The sequence below is a fragment of the Nothobranchius furzeri genome, chromosome 17 (genome assembly GCF_043380555.1).
Source record: "Nothobranchius furzeri strain GRZ-AD chromosome 17, NfurGRZ-RIMD1, whole genome shotgun sequence".
NCBI lineage: Eukaryota > Metazoa > Chordata > Actinopteri > Cyprinodontiformes > Nothobranchiidae > Nothobranchius > Nothobranchius furzeri.
Genome location: NC_091757.1, coordinates 32190651 through 32217447, shown reverse-complemented (window position 1 = coordinate 32217447; position 26797 = coordinate 32190651). Strand labels below are relative to the sequence as shown.

At 42.9% G+C, this 26797-nt stretch overlaps 1 protein-coding gene and 1 long non-coding RNA gene across 9 annotated transcripts in view; one reads left to right on the top strand and one right to left on the bottom strand.

Annotated features, from left to right (window-relative positions):
- The window catches only part of fbrsl1 (fibrosin-like 1), a 356228-nt gene that overhangs the window by 149592 nt on the left and 179839 nt on the right, over positions 1 to 26797 (top strand). The gene's annotated exons all lie outside the window — the stretch shown is intronic.
- LOC129152945 (uncharacterized) lies at positions 11808 to 21849 on the bottom strand. The gene is made up of 2 exons (XR_008559182.2): positions 21745 to 21849; positions 11808 to 11931 (listed from the first exon to the last, which is right to left on the bottom strand). It is a non-coding gene; the product is annotated as an uncharacterized lncRNA (long non-coding RNA).

Genomic DNA, 26797 nt, shown 5'->3' with positions numbered 1-26797 from the left:
TCGGCAGAAGCTTTTCCGGTCCGCTCCTCATTTTTTTTACAGGAACGGCCCAAAACGATCTCCAAACACATGGATGTGTTGCTTCCTGATCATGTGATCTGTGACGTATGCGGATGAAGATCGGCTTCAGGGCTGAGATGTTTGTTCTCTCAGCGCGGGGGCGCGTTCCGATGCTCAAACAGTAAAAAAATGAAAATGACGACTTTAGTCGTCATTGGCAGTGAATGAGTTAATAGCGGGAATGTTTGAACTAGGGAGGAACAACGTCGGGATGGGACGACGTTAGGGTTTTGTTTGGCTGTGGGATCTGATACTGATGCAGGGTTGCGGGGGTGTTTAACTGAAGCAGAGGCACATGGAAGGTGTGGTCACTTTAACACAATCTCAGAGGTTAGGGAAATACATTTAATATGATCTAGGTAAATACTGGAGATGTGCCGTAACAGCAGTATTAGCAGGCTTCATCTCTTCAGGTGTTTAAGTCTCGATTGTTGCCTCATTTTTTTTTCTTGTTAGCTTTTCTCCACCAAGTTATTTGATACCACCGTCTAATTATGATGTCCATGTAGGTTTTTATATAGTGCTCAGCATCTTGGGTAAGGGTTAGGGAAGGTGCTATACATATAAAATGTGATTGATTGATTGATTGATTGATTGATTGATTGGTTGGTTGGTTGATTGATTGATTGATTGATTGATTGATTGACACCCAAAAAAACGGCATATACGTCTTCTTTAACTTTGATTATGGCACACATTCACAGTGACATTGTTTCAAAAAGCTTCTGCAACGTCACCAGATTTATCTCCACCCAGTGTTGCATTCATGTTTCACCAAGATCTTGCACTGATGATGGTAGAGTCTGACCGCTGCACAAAGCCTTCTCCAGCACATCCCAAAGATTCTCAGTGAGGTTAAGGTCTGGACTCTGTGGTGGCTGATCCGTGTGTGAAAATGATGTCTCATGCTCCCTGAACCACTCTTTCACTATCTGACCCCGATGAGTCCTAGCATTGTCATCTTGGAATATGGCCGTTCCATCAGGGAAGAGGGAATAACCTGGTCATCCAGCATATTCAGGTAGGCCAATTTTACATCTGGCCAAGGCTTGGTTAGGTCTTGTTAGCGGCCAGATTTTGTTCACACAACCCTCTCGAGAACGCGATGTCTCCAAATATGTGGGCGGGGCAAAGCACGTGCAGAGAAGTTGTTGGTGTTCCCCTTAAATTAGTAAACAAAAGCGTCCGTTAGCCATGTTGGTTTTGGAGACACTGATATGAAGCACGTTGCTTCCTACTGAGACTGGTGTCCGCTCCTCACTCTGCCACGGCTGGAGCAGTGCAAGCCACAGTCAGAAAAGTCAAATAAGTCATAGAAGTAAAAGATTTTACTTTTCCTCTGAAGTCTTTTTTATTTTGTTTTCTGTCTTAACTGTTTTCTTCAGGCTTCAGTGATGTTTTACTATAATGTATCACTGCCAAAAAAAACAACTTCTGCAAAACTAATGAGCTGACACTAAAAGTTACCTTAAGAACAAAAAGCAAGATTCAAACTATACAACTCCAGATTATTATTATTTTTATTTAGTTAAAAGAGAGCACAAATAACTTTTTTGTTTTGATGCTGAAAGGAAGATTAGTGAAGCTCACTACTTTAACCCTCTCAGGCTCAAAATAAGTTTTGATAAAAGGACAAACAACTAAGTCCTTCAGGGGTACTTTTGAGTTAAATGCTAATGAAATACGTATGTGGAGTAACCAGGGTGGCAGGCTTTAACGTTGCAAATCTGCACCGCCTGCCTCCAGAGGGTTAAGAGATTAATGACCTGAATTATTTGATTTGATATCAGTTAAATGGACTAATTACTTACCTTTTTTGTTATTTTTTAACCACAATTTTGATTCAAGTTGAGCTGTAGAGATTAATAACTGGTGTGTATTTCCATTGGTGTTGCGTGTTTAAATGGTCAATCTGGGTAAATATTTTGATTTTCTTGACTAAATCAATAAAAGAAAAAAAACATCCATTTGTGGGTGGGCCAGTTGGAGGCAGTTGCCTAAAGCCTGCCGCACACGAGAGTAATCTGCTGAGCAAACGGCGTCGAATGACCGTTTGCTCAGCAGATTGCTCGCTGTGTGCGTCTAATTTTCACTGAGTTTTCCGCCTCACGAGACGCTGAGGTGAATATCTGACCAGGCAGATATTTTCCGCCTCACGGGGGGGTAGAAACTCGCCGTGTGCGCACTACTGAACTGCTGGCTGAGCTGAAATTTTCTAGTGGCCAATCAAAGCGCGTTCTGTTCCAAGATGGCAGCCCCCTGTCTGCATGTCAGAAAATAAACAAAACGGAGACAGAGCTGGAAACGGAGGAAATGCCTATACTTTATTTGTTGATGAAGCGCCGCCTCCACCAGCATTTCAAGGTTAGGAAAGTATGTATGGTAGCTGGAAAGATGGACCAGGCAAGGAGTTTTTGCCAATTTACTCCAAGAGATGCGCCTGGAAGACCACGAATCCTTCCGACAGTACCGCCGCACGGATCCTTCGAAAGGGTAATGGAAACAGTGGGCCCATCGATCCGCAAGGTACTGTTTTGTTTATTTTTCGGACACGCAGACGGGGCAGGGGGCTGCATCAGAATACATCTTGGGGTTGTGAGTGGAGAATGCGACTGGGAGGCCCAGACTTCCCTCTCCCCAGTTACTTGGGCCAGCTTCTCTGGGTGAATTCTAAGGCATTCCCTGGCAGACAAGAGATATAGTCCCGTTAGCGTGTCCTGTGTCCTCTTTTAGGTTTTCTACCAGTTGGACATGCCTGGAAATTCTCACCATGGAGGTGCCCAGGAGGCATCCTACGATGTCCGAGCCACCTCCACTCCATGTGGAGGAATCTACTCTGAGCCCCTCCCGGATGGCCGAGCTTCTCATACTATCTCTAACAGAGAGCCAGCCATCCTGCGGAGAAAACTGATTTCAGCTGCGTATATTCGCGATGTCGTTCTTTCGGTCACTACCTAAAGCTTGTGACCATTGGTGAGGGCAGGAACGTAGATCGACCGGTAAATCGAACTTTGCTGCATAGCTCAGCTCTCACTTCACGACGGCCGACCGCTACAATGTTCGCATCACTGCAGACGCAGCACCAATTCAGACTGATAATAAATCCCACATGCAGGAAGCTGTTGCTGGCTAACTCTACCCACCAATCAGAGGCTCCCTCTAATAGGTAGGCATCTGTAGGGGGTGCGTTGGATCGGCTCTTTAACTCATTCACTGCCAGCCATTTCCTGATCACTAACGGCCTTCGCTGCCAGCGTTTCTCACAGTTTTTACTGTTTTTTAAGAGTCACAGAACGTTGCGCGCTAGCATGATGTCGATGCCAAAACAACCAAAACAAAGAGGAGACTCACCTCTTACATCAGGAAGAAGCCCCGTGTTTCGAGCGTTATCCGTTCTTTCATAATCCGTTGTCGAATTGTGATCGGCAGAAGCTTTTCCGGTCCGCGCCTCACTATTTTTACAGGAACGGCCCAAAACGATCTCCAAACACATGGATGTGTTGCTTCCTGATCATGTGATCTGTGACGTATGCGGATGAAGATCGGCTTCAGGGCTGAGATGTTTGTTCTCTCAGCGCGGGGGCTCGTTCCGATGCTCAAACAGTAAAAAAATGAAAATGACGACTTTAGTCGTCATTGGCAGTGAATGAGTTAAGAAGCTGACTGCTGAGGAGCAGGTGTGAAAAATTAAGTCGGCTGAGCACGGAAAAGACCCAGATTACACAGATGTGAACACATTTACCCTACCAGGGCTGGGCCGACCCAGATGTGAAAGCCCTAGTAGTCAACTGACCTCATTCTCGGAGCACATACTGTTGCTGAACCTAGACCTGAGCAACTGCAGCAACCCCAGATTTCACAGCCAGGCACAATTCTTGAGCAGACAGAGCTGCCTATTTGGTTGTTTTTGCAGTTTGTTTTTCTTTTTGTGGCCGATATAATAATAATGCCGTGGTCGTCTGTTTCTGTCACTCGTTTTCTGTCCCTTACTCAGAACCGAGAGATGATTCACCGGCTTCCTGCAACAGCACAGCAGGATTTACCACAATAGCACTAAGAGGACTTGAAAGTGCATTCCTCTTCATTTAAAAACTAGATAGAATTTTTCTGATGGAACAAACCATTGCAAAGTTACGGTAATTCAAAGTAAGCATGGAAAACGTTTCAGAGCTACGCAAAGACTGAAAACTGTCCAGGTGGCACTAAAACAATGTTAGGGAAACTCTGCATGCATGTTTTTTGTTAATTAATACATTTAAAAAGTAATTTGTACCTTCAGTTTTCTCCCTTGCATTATTAGAGTACTAGCTTTTAAAGAGGACCAAGAATCTAAACCAACAGTTCTCGTTTTTTGTGATTAAAGACAGCTTGGATGGTCAAAAATAGCATGCCAAAAAGTCCAAGTCGTGTGTGACCCACTTTTTATGTCATTTAGAAAGTTTAAAAATGCAAGAGAAAACTTCTTTTCTGAGAAACCTCACATAAAAACATTACAATTTGGAGTCTCCGGTGTCTGAGGCCTCCTGGTTTAAACCAACCAATCAGCAAGCAGCTCAGTAGCATATCCATATCCTGGCCACGTGGGAAGGGTAAACAGCTCTTTTCACAGCAAGACTGAATTAGGGGGTTAGAATGGCCTGTACCAGGGCTCCTGGGACAGATGAAAGCCCAAAGAAAATGTCTTATGCTTCTTAGAGATTCAAAGCTCTGTTTCAGATTGCTGATTAACTGCATTCTTTCTCCCCTTTAATGTTTTGAATGTTTGGGTTAGGTGGCAATTCCAGTCATGTTTGCAAATGTTACTGCACATTGTGAATATTATGCTGAATCTCGATTTGAACAAAATCATAAATTGAATTAAAATAGCAATTTCTGTCAGAAAAATAAAAGTTCAGTTGTGTCGGTTTAGCCCTACAGCTCATCCAGCAGCAGCTGTGAGAACATCACAAACGTGGACGTTTGAAACTTCCTGTAGGTGTACGTATAATTCCTAACACCAAGCACTGAAACAGATGAGCATGTTTTCTCATGTTTTAAGAGTTTATAGAGGCAGTGCAATAGTCAACTATAAAAATGCACAGGCCTATTCAAGCTGTAAAAACGTGAAATATTTTTGTAACATTTACACTTTCATTTGACACACCTAGACACCCAATTATCAAACCTGGTTTACGTGATTGCCCACTTGATGGAACCATAGACGCTAACTATTTGCACATTAAACGTTTCTCAGGAGCCTTGATGCTTGGACATAGAGCCACGTGGAAATGGATCATTTGGCTCTCCCCCACGAGGATCATAAAACATTTATTGATCAACATTGTACATGATCAGTGTGTTTTGCCCTTGTTCTTCCATCTTCACTTGTTCTGACTGTTAAAATACAATCAGAAGTTAAGCATGCAGAGGGCTGCTATGTTGATTACATAGGTTTGTTACTGTTTAGAGCCTAAATTGATATTGATATACAAAGCTGCTTAGTAACCCTGAGAGGTGAGACAGCAGAGGGGCCATCATGGAGCCCTCTGCACGCTCCTGTTAGTGGCTCAGTCTCTCTAGCTTGCTTTAGTTAATTGGTGCTTCATTTAGCAACTGTTCAATGAGATTCATTTAATCATTACTTGGCTTGTGTACTTAGCTGTGCACAGCTTTGTTTTGTTGTTGCTGTGTGTTGTGTTTAATGAGGTTTGGGTGTTTGTATATCCATAGTATGAACCTTTATGTGGGATTAGTGTAGCAGTGTTTATTTATCCTCAGTATATGGCTGCTGCTTAAAAGTTCATCTTCTGTGCTACTTGGATGTCTGCAGTAATGATGATGTTTGTACTGCCCTGTGTGTATGTGTGTGTGTGTGTGTGTGTGTGTGTGTGTGTGTGTGTGTGTGTGTGTGTGTGTGTGTGTGTGTGTGTGTGTGTGTGTGTGTGTGTGTGTGTGTGTGTGTGTGTGTGGTGGGCTGGGACAACAAAGCAGGACATTAACCCTATTAAATGGGATTAGTGTTGTAACTGACACAGAAGTGATCTCAGTAGTCATGGACTTCCTTTTCCCGCCATGGATGTTTTCCATGGTACAACACTGACCCCTGCTGCATAAGACTGACATTGCACCCACAAACACAGTGACGCTATTTTAACCCTTTGGAAGAGTTTTATTGGATCGTCCATTGGGGGTCACTGTTCCCATTTGAAAAAGAGAGCGTCAGGCCTCTCCTCCTTCTGACATTTTGTCTGTCCAACCTAAATCATATCAGGCTCTGCTAAATTAAACCCAGGCTGTAGATCCTTTCCAGGTTCCATCACCATTGCCTGCAGTGTCTTGCAATGTCTGCTTAATGTGGCTTCAGAGTGTTGCCATGAAAACAGCATCATCAGAGATAATGAAATCCTGCCCAAGCATCAAGGCTATGTCAGTGAAATAAGCCGTAGCGTCAGTCATTGAGACGAGGTTAAACGTGTTCATGTAGCTCAGCATGCCCTGAAATTAGCGTCGCCTCAAAGTAAGCTGGTTTACGAAATAAGATTTATTTGGATTGTCATTCTCACAATGACTATTTTTAAGGGGATATTGTTCACATTTATATGCTTTCAAGCAGACAGCATGCATTTGGTTCCTTTTTGCTGCCTTTAAAGGCCATTCGCACAGTAGCAATTGAACCAAGGGCTGTAATTGTGTTTTCATGTACTATGGATCCTGTCATTAGGCCCCTGGGTCTGCAGGCAGTTATACGATGACAGCTGACAAGGGGGGGCAGCTCCTTTGAGGAAAAAGGAGAATGAGTGGTGGTGGAAGTGTTGGGGGAGGGGGGAACCACATGCACAAAAGCCACAATTACTTCCTGGACATTCCCCAGTGTTCAGCAGTTAGAGTGTCTATGTAAAATGATGTGGGAGAGGCTATTTGCAAAACAAAGAGAGGGGCGGTTGGCTGGTGAGAATGGAGTATGTATGCCCCGAAGCAGGAGGGTTAAAGTGGCAGGCTGAGGACTTACACACCCCCTAACAGCCCTCAAGGAGCTGGATCCAGATGGGGGTGTGGTTTATGTGGTTTATGGGGGTCAGGGATTCTTTTCTGTACCTAGATGTGTAGAGAGCAGCCCTCTGTGGACAGGAAGTGCCCAGCTTGTTAAGCTAAACATTGCAGTTTAAAGGAGCACTAATGATTATCTTAGTCCTACATTTTGGTTTGTTTCTGTGTTCGGTGTTTGTAGGCAAACAAAGACTGTAAAATGTCCTAACCTGGTTGTGTTCTGCTTTGTTCGTGATTTTCAGTATAAAAATACCCCCTCTGTTCATCACAGGTGAGGAGCTGGACTCATCCTCTGTCCTTCACTGTGAACAGGATAGTTGTCGTCTTTGTTTTAAAGGCACCTTGCAGTTTCTCCTGATTTTAGCACCCCCTAGTGTCGGTTATTAATTCTCTGTGGCCAGGGCTAAACTTGTCTCCTCGCTGTAAGTTTATCTTTTTAACACCTGACCCCGGCTTTCCACAGGAGCCGTCAGCAGCACGTTACTGCAGCAGCGCGTCATAGCTGCTGATAGGAACCGCTGTGGTCAACAGAACCTTTTCCACTGGAGCCGTCAGCAGCGCGAGTCGGCCGCGTCTCAGGAGCAGCATGTCGTGGCCCTTACGCGCCGGTTCTATTTTCTACGCGCGACGCCTCTGAAACGGGTCAAGTTCGAAATTTTTGGGGAAGGAAAGACAGGAAATGGAGAGAAGCTCCCGAGATTTTCAGAATAAAGAACGTACTGCCTTCCGGTTGCTTTACTTTTAAAAACAGTTACTAACTGTGCGGCCCCATGAGAAGTTATCACCTAGCTAGCGGTCTCCTTTGTTTTTCAGGTCCGTATTGGCAATTATAAAACGGACAGAACATAAAACACAAACCATGTTGTAGTTTTCTCCTGCTTGTGTTTGTGTTTACTGACGAAGTCACGCGTGTGACTTCGTGCTCTGTCGGTGACAGCTGCTCCCCTGCTGCTTCGCGTCTCGTGGGAAGGGCCAAGCAGCAGCTTACGCGAGCAAGACGTGCTGCTGCTGTAACGTGCTGCTGACGGCTCCAGTGGAAAAGGTTCTGTTGACCACAGCGGTTCCTATCAGCAGCTATGACGTGCTGCTACAGTAACGTGCTGCTGACGCTCCGGTGGAAAGAAGGGGTTAATGTCTACAGTTAGTGTCTACAGGAGTGATTCATCACTAAATTAATAAATCAGCTGTTTATGATGTAAAACGTGCAGGGAACGTCCTGTAATCAGGCTGCAGTGCCGGGTATGTCCCAAAAGAGCGGGCCGCCAGTCTGATGTTGCAAATGCAGCGTTCTGGCCACAGGGGGCGGTGAGGATCTGAGTGACATTTCATTAACTTTGCAAAGGGTCATTTTAGCTCACGCTGACACTAAAGTTGCATAGTATGGCTTTAATGTTTATGCTAAATGTATTAGTATTACATTAATGAAAAAAACAATAAATGATAAACGAGCTGCTCTTGTGTAGCACCTTTCTCCAAATCAAAGCATTTTACACTACAGCGAATTATTCACACACTGATGGTGATGAGCTACATCGTAGCCACAGCTGCCCCGTGGGCAAAGCTGACACTGACGGGCAAAGCTGCTGTACACAGGCTCCACCATTCTCTTTAACCACCACCTGCAGGCAGGTGAAGTGTCTTACCCAAGGACCCAACAACTGGCATGACTGCTGGGGCCTGGATTTGAACCTGCAACCTATCGATTATAGTGTGAACCTCTAACCCCTGAGCCACCTTCACCCCACAAACAATAATGCTTCAAATATCTTTCAAGATGAATTAATTTGAAGATGTATTCATTAAATTATTCCTTTTTTAATTTAACATCTTTAGGCATCACGCAGGCTTTCATAGTTGGCAAACATCAGGGAGTACAGGAAAGGTGCGACATGTCAAAGGTCGGTCTCAAACTGGGACTCTGACAAGTAAACACAACATCTCCAACTAGCCGTGTGTGGTTCCAGCACCGATCTGATGATATGCGAGAGGCCCAGTGAGCTGTGAGAAGGTTGAGCAGGGTCATAAAGCTGAATTAGCCGGTTCTCGTGAAGTTTCATTAATGAGCTGGTGGAGGGAATCGTGATACCGATGTGGCACAACACTGCACGTAGGACAGTTTAGGTTCTTGGGTCCCAACGGTCCCCCTACCCAAACGCACAATGTTCCCAACTGCTGCAGGCACACAGGATATGGATAGAACTGGTGTGCATTAAATATTTACCAGCAATTTCCTCCACATATGAAATAATACCTTGAACTGTTTACACACCAATGTGAGGTGCCAGTGTTTGGTTTGGGATGTTTGGGGAGTTTTCTATTTAAACTGCTCTTATGGAGAAAGTAACACACCACCAATTGTCAATTCATGGGTTGAGGTTATGTTGGCCAACCAGTCCAGAAACAATATTGTTCTTTTTTTTTTAAGAGTCAAATGTTTGTTTCATTTGTATTAATGTTATTTTAGTTAAAAGGGGCAGATAACATAAGTTTTTCTTCTTTCTGTCCCCTTTTTCATTTTGGCTTTTAGCAATTTAGTTTTGTATTTTTATTTTAATGTCAATAAATGAAAGTAAAGTTAAAAAAATAATAATTAAATGAAGAACCAGATCAGCCCAGCGCTGGCAGAAGTGTGGAGATATTTCCTAGTGATACCTGGACACCCGCGAATGCATAAACAAAGACATGCTTTAAATAACTCAGACACAAACACATAACCCTCTGACCGATCTGTTTCAGATTCCCCAGCACACTCGGCTCGAAATGCGTCTGCAACCAGTGGATTACACAAGCTCTGGGTTTACACAGTGACATGCCTCAATCTGATATCCACTGCCATTAGGCTGGCTTCAGCTGCTGGATGCCTCCCCAGTTTGATGCTGCCAGAGATGCTGAGATCTTATCAGGCTCTGAGATGCCTCCATCAACTGATACACCCTCTGGATTAAGATGGAGGATCGCCTCTGGCTGTTCAGTAGTGGGGCAGCATTGCAATATGTCTGCAGAAGCTGTTATGGGTCGATGGACACACCAAGGCTCCCAGCTAAAAGGTCTTAGGTGTGGTTTGGATAACAAACAAATCAAGAGTGTTTATAGCTGTCAGCTACAAACACACAAAATTATTCAAACGCCTGTGTTTGGATTTTGTTTTTGCTCAAAGTCAAAAGCAGCGAACCTTGCAAGTGAATGTGGGCTACATGGTAGCACGATTCCCTCTTGCGCCTGCTTTCTTCAGAGCTGACAGCAAGACATTAAATATTAGTGCTGTTTCATGGCATGGCTCCTAACATGGTTATTCCAGTCACTGAACGTGCATTTCCAGTGAGCATGTCCACTCTGCTCTTTTGTTTTACAAAGCAAACGCGTGTCTAGAGCTTCGGGGCAAGCCGTGCTGTCAGAACACAAACGTATATTTAGACACAACAGTTGCACATGAAGATATCACATAAACATCACCCACTGAACACCAGAACTATCAAAGTCTCGCTCTATTTCCAATCAAAACATCGTCATCAGTTGATTTTCCTCTTACATTTGTAATCATTTCACTCACCCTCTGATAGGTTTTATTTCAGCTGATGGTGGAATATTTAGCCACAGGGTTTATCAGCCATCATACAAATCAGCTAGAGGAAAATTGCTCTTTACTGTGTTTAGTTGCTGTCGGAGAGCCTTCAGCTGAGATTATTCAGGTTCAGTCAAGCACACATCTAACACCAGCGGTGATGTTTCTGATGTAACCGACACTCAACAGCGTTAAGTGGAAAACAAACAGAAGTACCGACCTGGGCCCGTTTAGATGCAACGCCTGGCTGTGAGAATCTCCTCGGATGGTCTGAATTTGTTTTGCACCCCTGCAGATTTTTTTAACAACAAACTTGATTAGACACACTCTGCCCGGCTGTCTTCTAAAAGGGAAAGGCTCAACAGGCAGTAGCATATTCAGAGAGAGATTTTTTTTTTATTTCAAATAACGTCGTTTGTTTGGATAAAACCTTATAAGATCACTAAATAATAGATACTTTCAATTGTTTGATCTAATTTGCAGTTAAAGGTCTACTTCACTGAAAAAACGACTTTGAATTAGGGTTGAGCATGAAAATAGTCTCCTACACATATCTCCTGCTTTAGCTTCGGATAGAAAATAGACGATGGAACACCAGGATTAGAAAATCCTGACAGATCTACGTCACACTGTCACTTAATATTCATAGACTCATCCATCTTGACTCATGATGAGGAATGCTGCTGGTTTAAAGTCCAGGAAACAGCAGAGAACATTCTGGCTACTAGAAGCTAACTGTTAGCATTAGCGATAAGGCTAAGCGATTCTGGAAAGTAATCTAATTGTGATTTTTTTTCTTCAATATTGCAATTGTGATTTAATTCACTAACATTTTCTCAAGGGGCTTTTCTCATTTTTCAACCAATGGAAGCAAAACATCTATGTAAGTTTTACTGAATACAAACAAGTTTATGTATCAACATATTTATCTACATATCATATCTACAAGTTTATTGTCTACATAAATGTAAACACTCACAAGTAAAGACAATGGGTGTGTCCGAACCATACATAACTGGTCCATACTGGTTTTGATCTGTAAATAAGTGTAACGTATTATAAATAATCTTGTCTCCTTACTTTTCATTTTCTGTTCATGTAACATGTTCAAAAACATCTGTAATAATAAAACTGGTGATAAAATCAATGACCAGAAAGGTATTAGTATTTGTTTTAATAAATGTGTTCAAATATCAAACAGCTAAATAGCATTAACATGAAGACAGTAGAAGGCCTCTCTCCCAGGAGGACCACCAGGTAAAGCCTCTCCTGACCCTGGGCACCTGCAGTCATAAACAGAGAAGATCAGATCGCAGGTGACTAAAAGGCAATAAACACATTTTTACATTTATCCACATGAGAAGATAAAAATTATATTCTTCACACAATTTTTACTTCATTAAAACGTGTCAGCTGTGTAAATCCCTGAATGCAAAACTACTTTTCACTGCAGAACACAGAAGAACTACTGTACTCCTGTGTAAACAGCTTCACCTCTAAGCTTAATAAAAACGCTCTGTTGTCCCTAAAACAAATGACAAGTTTAATTACACACACACACACACACACACACACATACACACAAACGGGCCCGCGATACAAACTCGTTCTGGCTGATTTCTGCCTAAAATGTAATTTAAAAAACAAATATACAAACAAAAAATATCTATAAACTGAACCACTGTAAGCTTTTAAGGTTTCTACGGCTAGTTTTTAACAAACTTATGTTTAAAACTTTGTAGCTCTCCCCATTTTCTCTGCCTGTTGAAAATCCACAGCCAGCGCCCAAAGCATGCTGGGATAGCCTTGTTCTGTGTGGATACAACATACCCGTCCTCGAAATGTGGGTGGAGCGAGGACGCGTTTGAGGACGCGAGAATGAGTATTCTTGAAATTCGGACAGTACTCGTCGCTGCGCTGTGAAGTCATCGACCTCAAAATGCGCTCTTACAAGCATCCTTCCCATGGATTCGGACACACCCAATATTTTGTATGTGAAGGTGCAATGCTTTGCAGCCAGGAGCACATCCCTTGAAAGATCATAGGTATTAGCATCAACTGTGAAAATTTATTTGCAGGAAAGAAGTGTGCCCCATTTATTGAAGTCTTTTGTGTTTAGAGTTTTTGACGTCTTGTCCATGCAGAGCTTCCGTAGTTCAGTTACGTTCATAACTGCTAGCCAAAACTCTGTGGAGTTGAAGCTTCTTACAGTTTTCTGGCTTAACTCAAATATCTGACTGTACTTATTTGATTGGCAACAGTTTTAACTTTTTATTAGACTCCAAATGTAATCACTTGGCACGTTCCTAATTCATAATTTGTAAGAATGTAATCTGCGATATTAGCATTAGCATCCCTATGGATTTTTCCATGTATATTGGCATTGTGCTAACCACTCGCTGCCAGTGAATTTGCAGCCTTTGCATTAGAAAATCTCCTTTTGTCACATTGCAATTTAATTGCATATGCAATTAATCGTTCAGCCCTAATTAGCAACGTCACCACACAGCAGAACTCCCTCAGGCTTGTGTTGTTTGTACAAAACATCAGCGTTGTAGAGCAGATTCTGTGGTAGAGTTGTGTTGCTGTTATCAGAAAACAGGACTCTAAATCAGGCCATCTGAAGTTCATCTCTGTTCTGACTCACTTCTAGCTCCTGAAACAGGAGCACCAGAGCTATTTTTCCACAGAGCTCTACTCACAAGGCATCCATTTATACAAGAGACCACTGCACGTGTGTTAAAAGACAAGTGAAGCTTTAACATCCACATTTCAACCTACATCTTTTAAAGGTGGAAGGTCCAAGCTAAATTTACTTTAGCCATCTGAATAAAGATTGTAGCCTGGTGTTAGCTAGTTAGTTAGCCTCTCTAGTCAGTCTGCAGAACCGTTGTTATGAATCAAACATACAGTTCAAAGCTAACAAACCACAAGACATGTTCAGCAAAACCATTTGGTGGTTTTTACACCACGATGTACCTCAAAACCAAACTGGCTTGTGTTTAGTCATGCAGCTAATGCAGATTACTATTGTTTCCACATCACTAATATTGACCCAGTTCTGGTTTTAGTGGCTTATTGGTGCCTTTAGTTTTGCCTTTTCTTCTTCTGTATATTTTCACTGTTTTTCTACTGAGGTTTACCTTCACTTGGACCCTTAATCGCACGCACACACACACACACACGCGCACACACACACACACACACACACGGGAACATGATTATCATGACTTATGTAGACCAGATCTTTCTTGTCATGCAGAAAAAACTACATTTCTACATTTGTAGTCCATTTTCTATGTAGATTTTGCAGGAGAGATTTCATTTCAAACTATTTATTTTACAGAATAAAGATTATAATTCAGTTTGTATTAATTATTTATTAGTTACCCTGGGCTTTAGAGGCATGTTTTACTTCCTGTGACAGAAACTGTTTACAACAAAACAAAATGTTCTATATCTAGAGCTGATAATCATACACCTACTGGTTCTTTTATTGTAGAAAGAAAATAATGAAAAGCATCATTTTGATTTCTGTAAACACTGACATGGGTCACATGTTCCAACTCACATACCATTAAACACCTAAGTTGTTTTATTACCTCAAATTCCCAAAGGAAAATTATTAGATAGTTAAAGTCTTAATTGACCTGTATGGATACCAGGAAAAACCAGATATTCTAGTTAAGTATCACCCAAGTTCCTTTCTAAACATTTTTTGTTTGAATGACTGCAGACACTTTGTCGCTGTTGCTCGTCCAGCTGTTTTAAACAGCTGTGTTGTCAGAGCAGATGTTAGGAACTATAAGGTCATGTAACCAAAGGTTTGTGACAACTATAACCCAGAGACCGTGTTAACAGTAGGCTGGACACCAAACAGGTCAGAGGAGAAAACATCCACAGAAACACCAAAACATCCCAACTGAAAACTTATTATATCAGAAATTCTTTATCATAGAAACTAGAGCAACATGCTGAAACTACAAGAGGGTCAGTGTTTAACGTTTTACTAACGTTATCATTTATACTTTTTGGGGGTTTGTTGACATTTTACCCAGTTAAAAAAGTTGATACATATATGCATGTAAACATACAGGAAGGCTTTATTTCTGCTGATTCTGAAGCGCTGGAGCTCTAATTTGTAATTATTACAATCCTGTTGTTAGTTGCACGATACCTTCTGCTTTGTTCTGTCATTCAACAGTTAGAGAAGTCAGTTGTTCCACTGATTATATTTTATTTCTGTTTTAGCTTCAGAATATTTTATAGAGGAACAAACTTGTGGGAAATTATGATTTAGGATCCGTCTTTTCTGAGTCCAGTCCAGAGGCAGATTATTATTATTATTATTATTATTATTATTATTATTATTATTATTATTATTATTATTATTGTCATTATTATTACTATTATTACTATTGTTGTTATTATTATTATTATTATTAATTATATTATTTAAATTTTTTTCTCTTTGATCACTCTTTGGCTGCAGGAGTAACGTTACCCAGGGCTGAACTTTGAAGTCGATGTGCTTCTGCTTTAGACTGTACCTTGAGGTTGTTAATTAACACCAATAGATGAACAAGAGGTTTCACCAAAAGCAGGGGCAGATGGGACGTTAGTTAGCTAGTCAGAGACGGAGTCGCCGCATGTCTTTGTACACGACATCCCTACTGACACCTCTGGCCTTTGGGTGGCGCAGAGGGGTTTGTAGCAGCAAATGACATTGACCTCCCCAGTGCTCCCTCTCCCCCCGTCCCCCCACCAGCTCTTGGTGGAATTGATTAAACATAATTGGAGGGAGTCAGAAGCTGAGGCAAGTGGTGCTAAATAAATTTGGATAGTGTTAATTGCAGATTCCGCTGTGTCTGTGTGTGGCAGTGTAAGGGGTAGAGAAACACTTAGCCACTGGCTGACAATAGACGATTAATTGGTCTCCTCCAATGAACATAATTAGACTGATTGTTGGGAGAGATAAAGCAAAGGTTTTATGAGAGCAGCAGCACTGTCGGTACTATAAATGTCATCCTTCCACTTCTTCTTCTCTTCGATTCCCCTTCTGTGGCACACTCCCTTGTACAAATTTAATGCTCCTTATTCGTCTTTTAGCTGTAAGGGAGTTGAAATCCCTTCACACATGATGGGAGTACATCACAGGTTCATGGTTTCTGAGCCTTATACTGCAGCTCTAATGTCTCTGTAGGGAAAAGTCCAATCTTCTATTAAATCTAGTCCACAGACACATGTTTCTTGATTATATCAATTATTGAATCTGTGCATTATAAATACAGGGGAAAGAAAATCCTTGGCTTAAAAGGAAAACTATCATGATTATTAAAAAAAGAGTTGTCAGCGTTCCACATCCTCTGGTTCCAGATGTAGCAGGCGTTCATTCCAAATTATTACCAAGTGGGAATGATCTGGGAGCCCCTCAGCATTACTCAGGCTTGGCCTACGGTGGACAGGAAGAACACAAAGGACTTCTGAGACTCAAGGCTGGATGAGATCTAGACCCAGTTTATCGCCATAGTAGTGTGCTCCAGAAGGGTGAAGCAGAGTATTAGTAGAATCATTTCCTGTAAACGTTGTCCACAAAATATAACGTCCGAGGCTTTAATGTCGTCACCCCATCGGACCAGATTCATACGGGGTGTCCTCATTCAAATGTCTTCCATACATCTGGTAATTTATTCCTGCAATCTGATCATTTTAAATCCTAATTTATCTTAAATCACTAAAAAAAATCACCTTTACTGAGAGCTAATAACTGTAATCGCTGCCTGGCTGTGATTGTGAATTAATTAATATGTAAATGTTTCATCCGGGGGTCTGTTCTTCTCTCTGTTTGATGAAGTCATGCTTCACACTCCATCATTCACTCAGGAGGGAAGACAGCGCGGTGCAGACTGACCTTACTTGTTGAAAGCATCCCTTGAAATCTTCAAAAGAACTGGAAACATCTGCACAAATGTTGTTTCCATGGACACCTGTCATGTTTCTGCCTTGCTCTGAATGAGAAAACAATGTCGGGTTTCTGACCTGAACCGATACTGAAAAAGCCAGCTTGCTTCCCTGACTGACAAGCAGGCAGCCTGGGGGGTTGGCTGAGCTGAGCAGGGCTGCCGTGGGCTCGGGGTTGAAAACCTTGACTCCTGCACCCGTGGTGTGATGGAGAGACTTGGCCTTCCAGCTAAACGGAGGCTTCTGCTCAAAGCAGAGGTACCTCAGGGAGACATTTTGATGCGTGATGGGTGGAATAAAATAAAATAAAATGGGATCAACCTTGCTGCTGTGGTTATTGGTGGTGGGGGTGTGCTAGCTGTAGCCCTCTGGCAACACTCAACCTAAGGCTAGCCTTGCCTTCTATCATCTAGGTTTTACTACACCAAACTCCCACCGGTGCCCTGGGAGAGAACGGCCTGTTTTAAGATGTTCAGAAGAAATACTTGCACATCGACGTATCCATTTTACTCGGCTGAGCATAAAACGGGAAAGTGGTTCCCCTTAGAGGAGATCTCGCTGACCTTTGCAAGAACTCTGAAGGATTTCACTCCTTGCTTTTGTGGCACATGTTAGCATTCAAGCTGTACTTTGTTCTGTTTTCATCTTCTTATTCGTTAGTTAACTGTAGTCTTTAGTTGATCACCGTGCAAATCCTTTTATCTGTCACTCTGTTATACCTCTGGGTTTGTGTTCAGCTCTAGTGGCATGGCTCTTTTTGGAGACGGGGTTAAGGAGCAACATGACAAACTACTTTCAGATAGTTTATGGACTTGAAGGCTAACGGAGAGAGAAACATTAGTGCATTAGTTCCTGTTTGTGGGCGTCTTGATGGAACATTGTTTCCTTAGTGGCTCTTTTTATCAAAGCAGACACAAGGAAGCAAGGTGGTGGTGATCCAGAGAGTTTATAACACAAGGCCATCTCAACATTTTGCCTCAGAAGTTGTTTTACCTTGGCCGCTGTGCGGCTTCCACTTGGCCCCAGTGGGGGAGAGACCACTGAGGGTTGGCTGGGAAGTCACGGCCACAGATTAACTCTGCTATTTATGGCCCAAGCCCGTCTAACTGCTGCCCCAGAGATGGGAAATATTGCTCACACTTAGCAGGATTACTGGGTGCCGTAATGCCCCAAAGGCCTGGTTTATGGCAGGTCATAAATGTTCCCAGAGAGATGGCGCGAGAATCAGATTGATTAGCGTTCTGGTGGAAAGTCGATCTGTTACCCACGCCCCACTGGGGAACACTGTGATGGATGCTTCCGGGATGCAGAGAGAGGCACCGAAAGGGAGAGGCCACTTTTCTCTGCGTCACGCCTGCCCCACACATCCCCACGGTGACACAAGATAGAGGGCTCCTATTGCTCGCAGGGCCGCGGGAGGTTGTCAGGCAGCCGCAGAGCTATCGCCACTCTCTGCAACGGCCCTTTGCCATCCCACTGGCAGACAAATGAAGAGGCGACCTTGACACATGCTGCCATTTACCAAAGTCCCCCTTGACGCCTTGCATCCCCCAGGCATCTGTCATTTCAAAAGACAGATCCCCCACTCCCCCACCGCCCCTATTGGGCAGTCACGCGGCGCAATCAAAGGTGTAATGTACATCCTAGAGCAGACACTTTTTATGTTCCCTTGATGTCACACTTGCTTTTGCTCAGGAATAAATTATTAGTGTAAGCCACGCTTTCTCCATGTGGTCTTGTGCCAGTCTGTGCATAAGAGAAGCAACGTGAGCTCTTGTGTTAGAGGCGAGTCATCATCAGTTTTATGAGCTTGGAAGTCAAGCCAGTTGAGAAACCAGCATTAAAGTTAAAGTCGCCTCGACCCCCGCCCTCAGCCTGCTTTTAGGTGTTGCTCCTGTTCTACTTACAGAAGGTCAGCCGTGACAGCAGCAGATACATGAGAACATTTACCAATCTTTAGTGCAAATTTACAATTAGGGTCCCTTCATAAACATTACTTGGTGCATTATTAAGCAGTAATACACTGTTAAATACAGTAATAACAACTGCTTAACCATATTATGTAATGCATTACTAAGCAGACCCCTCCATCCCGTTGGCCTGACCTTACGGATACTAAATAGTTTACAATACCAATAACATTAATAAAGGGATACTTTGTTTATCAATGCTTAATAGTGTGAACGGAGAGACCCTTACTTTAAAGTGTTAGTTAGTGTTAAAGTGAATTTTCCACCTTCTTGTATGAGAACTTTAGTTTTCTTGTCTTTGTTTCATAACGATAATCAGTTTAAATGCAGTCGGTTTCAAGAGTTTAACGTCTTTCATTCATAAAGACTTTGCAGACAATAGATGCACACTGGTCCATACATGTTGTGGAGTGTTATTTAATCCAGTTTACTTCATTAATCTGGATCTGGGTAGAGGCCGTCTAAGCAGACCTCAATGTCCCGACTGAATTCAGCCACGTGATCCGTCCTGTCTGTGCCCTGGGGCCTCCTGCTAGTCAGACAAACATTAATATGTGATATCATCTATTCATTAATTTTAGCATTTAGCTTTCACCAGTTGAGGTTAAACAGCACCTATAAGAGGTCAGCTCTAGCAGTAATAAATACTACCCACCACATGAGATCTAAATGAATCAGTTCCTGCTCGCCAGGTAGCACTGATTTCTTCCAACGTGCTCACTGGACCTTTCACCTCATCCTCCCGGCACCCTGCTGGCCCTCATCCTCCCCGACGCGCAGTCTCGGTTTGAATTTGACTTCATGTTTGCATGTGTGTGAGCGCCTTTGATGTGTAGGTTTAGCAACAAATCATCTACCTGCAGCTCTGCAGTGAAAATGTACCTAGAGGTACTGCATCACCTCCAGTCCCCATATCTGCTGTTTGGTTGATTTCACCGTGAGAGATGTTGAAGTGATCTAACCTCCAGTTAGGTCATTTTCTAAGTACTCTCACACTTTGTCTGTTTTTTTTCCCCACTAATACAAAGTCTGATTTGTTATCCAGTAGACTGTAATCTCTATGAACTCTGTTTTTATCCCCAAGCTCAGTCCTCATGACTTACATCTGCTTTAGATCAAATCTGTTCAATAATGAGTAGTTTTATTTGATTTTTAATCTTTGTTTTTGCCTAAAATGCTAAAATCCCTCCAAAAACCCATTTTACACACTAGCATCTAAACACTTTCTGTATTTTGTTGTCGTTTTTGTAATCGTTGGCCTCTGTGCCTGCCAGTTTAAGGGGTTTTACCCAGGCAGGAGTTGCTTTTCTCGTTTAGCGCGTTAAACAAGAAAATCAAGAGAGAAGAAAAAAAGCCGTCAGCTAGATAAAAGTGATTACAGTGCTTATCAGATACATGTGGGTAATTATGGTGGTAATGCAAATGGAACAGCAGTTTGATAAAGCAAAGCTGCTCTGCTATCAGAAGGCATAGCAGGTGATAAAGAGATAGCGAGCAGGAGGGAACAAACACCCAGCAACTGGTTCTGGTGACACAAAGCATGCCACTTACCAAAAATAGCTGGTTAGTAACCACAGGAACCTCCTGAGTAGCTATGAGGATATCTGAAAGCATCCAGAATAGAAACGCCAAAGGTTTTTGTAGATGTTTTACATTTCTATCGTTCCTGGAAAATCAGTCCAAGTTCCTTCATGCATTAAATGTTTATTTGGATTGTTGTACTGGTACCGCGGGATCGCTGATAAAGAGCTTGTGGTGAGCCTGCAGGTCAACAAACACCTCTACAAGCCTGGGCAGGTGTGTTTCTCTAGCTTGTAGTGTGAGAAGTCCACGCCCTCTAGTGGCAGGAATGTGCAAATTGACTAATGATCATGTACCGATTAAAGCCGTTTAAAATGGTTCATTCAGGTACGTCAGTCTGACACATGTCAGCTAGATCAGGGTGTAGAAGAGCGTCTCTTTGAAGATTTAAACCGTTTTACTCTGAGCTACGATAAGATAACCACACCCGTCCTTCCACTGAACCCCAAATGAACTTGCGCGGTTATGAGAAATAAATAAAATGCCTGCTCACTAAAATGAAATCAGAATGTTGTTGATAAGCAGTCTGAGGCTCCTAGTGGAGTGTCGTATGATGAAGGCAAAGGCTCTAGTGTTTGTGGTGCATGTTCGTTATTTCTAATCTCGTTCTCAGCTGAAGAACAGTTGCTGTAGATATTTACTTTTAACCACATCTTCGTAAACAATCCATCTAATCATTATGGGTTTATAACCGAGGCCTTAAGCGTGGTGTGTGTGGGGAGGACCTCCTCCACTCCTAATCAGGAAACAGAAAATGGGATCTCTTAACGTTTTGCCCTCACTGCTGTGTTTGCGCTGCCATTGATCTGACCCAGACAAGCAGGCATTCGTATCCTTGTAAAAACGCTCCGCTCAGAGGTGTGGAGCAGTGTGCCGTGTTGTGTTTACGCTCTCAGATCCCTAAAGCCTGGATTCTCTACCATTTATCTGAAGTGTTTGCACAAGGGGATAATTTAGGGTATTCACGGATGACTTTGGAGATAGAGCAGTGGGACAAAGGGGAGGGTTTTCTTTTATTTTTGTGCCTGCCCAGTTCCAAAACAGTAAAGGTTTGCTAATGTAGGTCGGACCGGCTCAGTTCATGACTGTAGAACTATCGTAAGACTATGTTATGAGCTGTTCTCAGTGAAACATCATTATTCTGTTACTCACACTCCCTCCAAGTCTCTCCGAAGGGCCTTTAGAGGTGACACATTTATTTAAAGGAAAAGTCATTTACAGAAAACATAAATGTGTAGAACCCCTTAAAGTTAATGGTTAGAGCTAAAGGAACCAGCAATGCAGCAGTTCTCTATTATAAATGTGCCATGTTTATTTAGAGTCGAACGTCTTTACAGAGACAAAAGCTGCACAACATGTTGACCAATGTTTTTTTGTTTTATTCCCTCGGCACAAACCTGATGCTTAAAGGTGTGGCACACTGAAAATATTTTTTATGAATATTCTGAGTTTAACAGACTGAACATGCAAATAGTCTCCTACACCTACATCCTGCATTAGCTTCTGTTGGAAAATAGACGGTGAAACTCTAGAATTAGAAAAGCCTGACAGATCTACGTCAAGCGGTCGCTTGGACTCACCCACCTTGGCTCGCGATGAGGATGGCTGTTGTTGCTTTAGCGTCCAGGAAGCAGCAGAGAAGATCTGAGCTATTAGGAGTTAACTGTTAGCATTAGCAATGGCACCACACAGCAGAAGCTCCTCCAGGCTTGTTTTATTTGTGGAGATCAGACACCGGCGTTGTCAATGGTAGGGTTGTGTTGCTGTTAGCCAATCAGAGGAGAATATCAAGAAATAAGAGTTTAGGGACTGACAAACTCGTGGAATGAAGAAAACCATCAGAAAGAGTCAAACCTGTTAAAGTAGAAACAGCAAACAAAAGGCTGCAAAAACACTGTGATCACTTCATCAGTCTGTATTTCTATGTGTGCGTGTGTGTGTGTGTGTGTGTGTGTGTGTGTGTGTGTGTGTATTTGCATGTGTGCGTGTTGGTCTTGGCTAAGACTTTGAAGGCTACTTGTTTGGATTCAGCAGACAGAGTCCTCCTCAGGGAGCTGACATCATTAGGGCTGAGAGCAGGTCCCACCTCCTATTCACCCTCAGCGAGGGAAGGAGAGAGAAACAGAGAAAGAGAGTGATGGGGAGAGGAGGGCAAGTTTAAGCAATGCAAGGTCAAGACTGCTGCACAATTACCCCGGCAGTGTTGTGCCCTGGGAAGCTAAAGCCTCTGACTTCTCACCTTTCCAAGGTTGCTCGGGCTGCCCCCCAAGACAATTAGCCTCCCCAAATCCTCCCGTCGTTTTACCATTCACCCCTCATCTCTGTCTTTCCTCCAACGTCCTCTCCTCCTGCACTTTCCTTCATCTGCCGAGAATTTGGACCTGTTGTTTTCCTGCTGTGGAATGTGCTTCTTCTGCAACTCACAAGTTCAAACAGAGTTGTTTTGCAAGTTGTTGACATGAGCAACAGATCGATAGATCACAGTGATGTCATGTGCTGCAAAGAAAAAGAGATAAGTTTAGTGGATATTGGATAGTGGTTTAGAAATGTTCATAAATACTATGACAACTTTGCAAGGGCTTTAAATTACTCATAAAATAACTGAAAGTCATCCAAATGTCACTTTTTGAAGATCACTGAGGCGTCATTTACTTTAGCTTCCATACAGTCGTTCACTATGTGGGTTTTTATTATATAATAACATCAATTTACCAAGGTTTAGGTATCACACACACACACACACACACACACACACACACACACACACACACACACACACACACACACAAGGCAGATTCCAGCACATGTCAGCATTCTGAGGGATCATATAGATGCAAATGCAGCCCTGTAATTGCAGAAGCCGTAGATCTGCGTTCTCCAGGCTGGATGCTGTCATGTCTATGGCTGATTCCATCTGCTTTTCGTCATTACTTTATTTTCCCTCTCCAAGACCTGATTTCCATTCCAAGCCATTGCTTTGGAACCATCTTATCTCCGCTCTTCATCCTTTTCCTCCGCCAAAATGTCCTCCTTCCTCTCTTTTAAACTCCTCCAGCAATCTGTCTTTTCTGGTCCTATCAGCAGTGATGGAGCTGACAGCAACGAGGCAAATGTCACAGCCGAACACTAAAGCGACAGGAAGGAGGGCTCCTCCTGCATGGCGTCTGTTCTGCTCCCTTCTCTCCTCCCATTGATTCTCCTGAACGTCCTTGTCTCACCTCTCTGTTATCTGACGTGTAGAAGCTCTTTTATATGACTGCAGACTTCAACTCTCAAGCCCCCCCCCCCCCCCCCCCCCCACACACACACACACACACACACACACCACTGTTCAGGCTATAGATGGCCAGTGTCCACATCTTCCTTCTCAGCCCTCTCTCCTCTCACCTCTGTTGACCTCCTACTTGACTCGTGGAGATTTTAAGAGTTTATGTCAGAAAGCAAAGTTTGTGTTTGCTGTAGGGAATTTAAAACACATTTCTTTATTTTCAGTGACTGAATAAAGCCGAAAAAGTGAATTCTGGCACAAAGACCAAGAACTGAGTTTTGTAAAGCTTCATTATTACGAACACCATTAAGTTTCTCCCGACAACCAGTGAGTCGCTGAAGCAGCTGTGTTTTCCTGAACATCATTTATTTTCCTAAAGCAGAACGAGAACAAAATAAGATGATGGTTAATGACAGCCAAAGGAAATGGAGCGGGATCAATGTGTCAATCAGCTGTGGTCCTGGAGTCCATGAAGCTATTAAATTATTCAAAGGTTTGCCAATAAGGCTAATTAAAACCTCGGGCTGGCTGCTGACACCTTCAGGGAGCTCCAGCGACCCTAAAAGGTTAGTATAAAACATTTCTAGCGTCGTCAAAGAGGGAAAATCTACTCCAGAACTTTTCATGTGAAGAAAAACTAAATCTGAAGCATTCTGAAAGATTTGTGGTTTCAATAAAGAAATGTAGAACTTTAAGATTAAAAACAATAAATTATCTCAAAGAAATAATTCAGAAAACAAAATTCAAGCATTTCATCACCACTGGTTCTGTAAACCAGTGACTTTCCTTGTTAGAGAGTTTAGTAAGGACTTTAAAACAAATTTAAAAAATCAAGTTGGAAAGTGTTTTCTACAAGACGCAAACGCCTACATACTGACACACGTCCACCTAGCGAAATACAAACTTTTTTAATATAAAAAATATATTTAGAATGAATTACTTTGCACCGTTACCTTTTGAAAGGTGGAATAGGTGGGGAGAGCAGAACAAGGAGAGGGTGATGAAGGTCACACCAAAACCAGCTTGCACAGGTGAGTCTTCAGCTGCTTTTTAAAGGAGACCACTGAGTCCACTGATCTCAGGCTCAGGGGGAGAGAGGTCCAGAGTCTGGGGGCCACAGCAGCAAATGATCTGTCACCTTTGGTCTTTAGCCTGGTGCTGCACAACCAGTAGGCTTTGGTCACTGGACCTCAGGGACCTGCTGGGGGTGTAGGGACTGAGAAGATCACCGATGTAAGATGGTGCTTGTCCATGTAAGGCCCTGTAGACCAGAACCAGGATCTTGAAATGAACCAACAACAACACAGACCCACTAGAACACACCTGAGTTGTGTTGCTGACTGTTAGTGACAATTAAAACCTTTTATTTCAGCCCAAATCTTTCAAGTTGACATCTGATTATAAGTTTATTTTCAAGTTAAATGAAGCAAAAGGGAAAACATGTCAAACTGTTGGTCCTGTGCATTTTTCCATTTCACCACACATACAAGAACGAATACACACACACACACACACACACACACAAACACACACCCTCCTTCAACTAACTTCAACAGTTCCTCCAGAATTTGCAAGCAGTGTGTGCTGTGCAGGCAGGAGATAACGTCCCAGAAGTTTTCCAAGGGCCGAATGTGTGCTCCGAGAGCTCAGACATCAGAGGGAAGCCGCGACGAGCTGAAGCCGACTCTCTACATGTGTTGCATCTGCCTTCTATTAAAAAGCCAAAAGCACTCTGGCAGCCTCTCGCACTCTCACTCAGCCTGCAGACATTCTCACTCTCTCTCTCTCTCTCTCTCTCTCTCCCTCTCTCTCTCTCTGTCTGACGCTCTCTCTAAACTTCTTCCTTTTTTATCTCTTTCTTCTAAAGTTTTTTTTCCGGAAGATGTGGTCCAACTCCTAAATTTGGCAGATTAGCTCTGGCAACTGGAATAAAACACAAAGTTGAATCATTGATTTCACTTTTCAACATTAAGTGAGCAACACTTAAAACAGATGGTAAATCAGTATATTGTGTTTTTCTAGACTGCATGGTGGTGCAGTTGGTAGCACTGGTGCCTCGCTGCAGGAAGGTTGCAGGTTTGAATCCCAGCTTTAGGCGTTTTGCATGGAGTTAGGATGTTCTCCCCATGCAGGTGTGGGATTTTCTGGGTGCTTCAACGTTTTCCAACAGAACAAAAGCATGCATGCTATTGGTGGGTCTAAATCATCCCCGGAGTGAGGGAGGAAGCGTGCATGCGTGTGTGTGTGTGCGTGCGTGCGTGCGTGCGTGCGTGTGTGTGTGTGTGTGTGTGTGTGTGTGTGTGTGTGTGTGTGTGTGTGTGTGTGTGTGTGTGTGTGTGACTGGTTGCAAATGTCCCTCTGATGGACAGGAGATGTGTTCAGGGCGTCCCCAGCCTCTGGAGATAGGCAGTCACTCCCGACGACACTACTGAGGATGAAGCAGTGAGGATGAGAGAGTGAGGATGAATGAGTGGTTCTGCGTTGCTGCCATTTTTAAACGATGCTGCAGCTGGCTTCTTGTTTTTATGGGAACTCTACTAGCTACTCAGTCTAACTAGATGAATTTCCCTAAGGTTTTCTGTGAACCCTTCCTGTTTGAGCCATGCTGGCGTTGAGCTGCACGGTGGAGCGGTTGTTTAGCACCATTGCCTCACAGCGAGAAGGTTTGATGATCTGAAACCCAGCGGGGAGCTTTCAGTGTTGGTGTTTGCCCCGGTGCATGTGTGGGTTTTCTCAGGTGTCCTCCCACAGTCCAAAAACAGGCTTGTTGGGTGAAATGGAGGTTTGAGGTGTGAGTGGTTGAGTGTCTCTGTGTGACAGACTGGTGACTGGTCCTGGTTAGACCCCACCTTTCTCCCAGTGAGTGATGGGACAGGCCCCTGTCCACATAAACAGGTTTAGAAAACGATTGGATGGATTTTGGTGTAAGAATAACTTCCAATAATGATTTCTGAGTAAAGTGACATGTTGTTAATGCTGTGTGTGGAAATATGTTTATTATTCATCAGACAATAGAAGCTGGCCAACATGGCCCTGAACACAGGAGGTGTGTTGGGATTCATTCAATCTTCATGGGTATTTTAGTAAAACACGTCTGTGTGGTTTAAAGAACAGACAAACATGACCAGTTGTCTGAGTTTATTTTTAAACATCAAATATTGACATCATCATCAGCAGAAGAAGCACATTTGTGGGAAGTGCTTTCATCAGTATCTGTTGGTCGAGGTGTTAATGTGTCATATCCTGTTTGTTTCTGCCACATTTAAAATGTCAGTACTTTGCTCTGTTATATGATGTGTTGGCCTTTAGGGCTGAGGGAATATGGACCATATAAATGAAGAGTTATTGTCAAAATGTCATTTATTAATA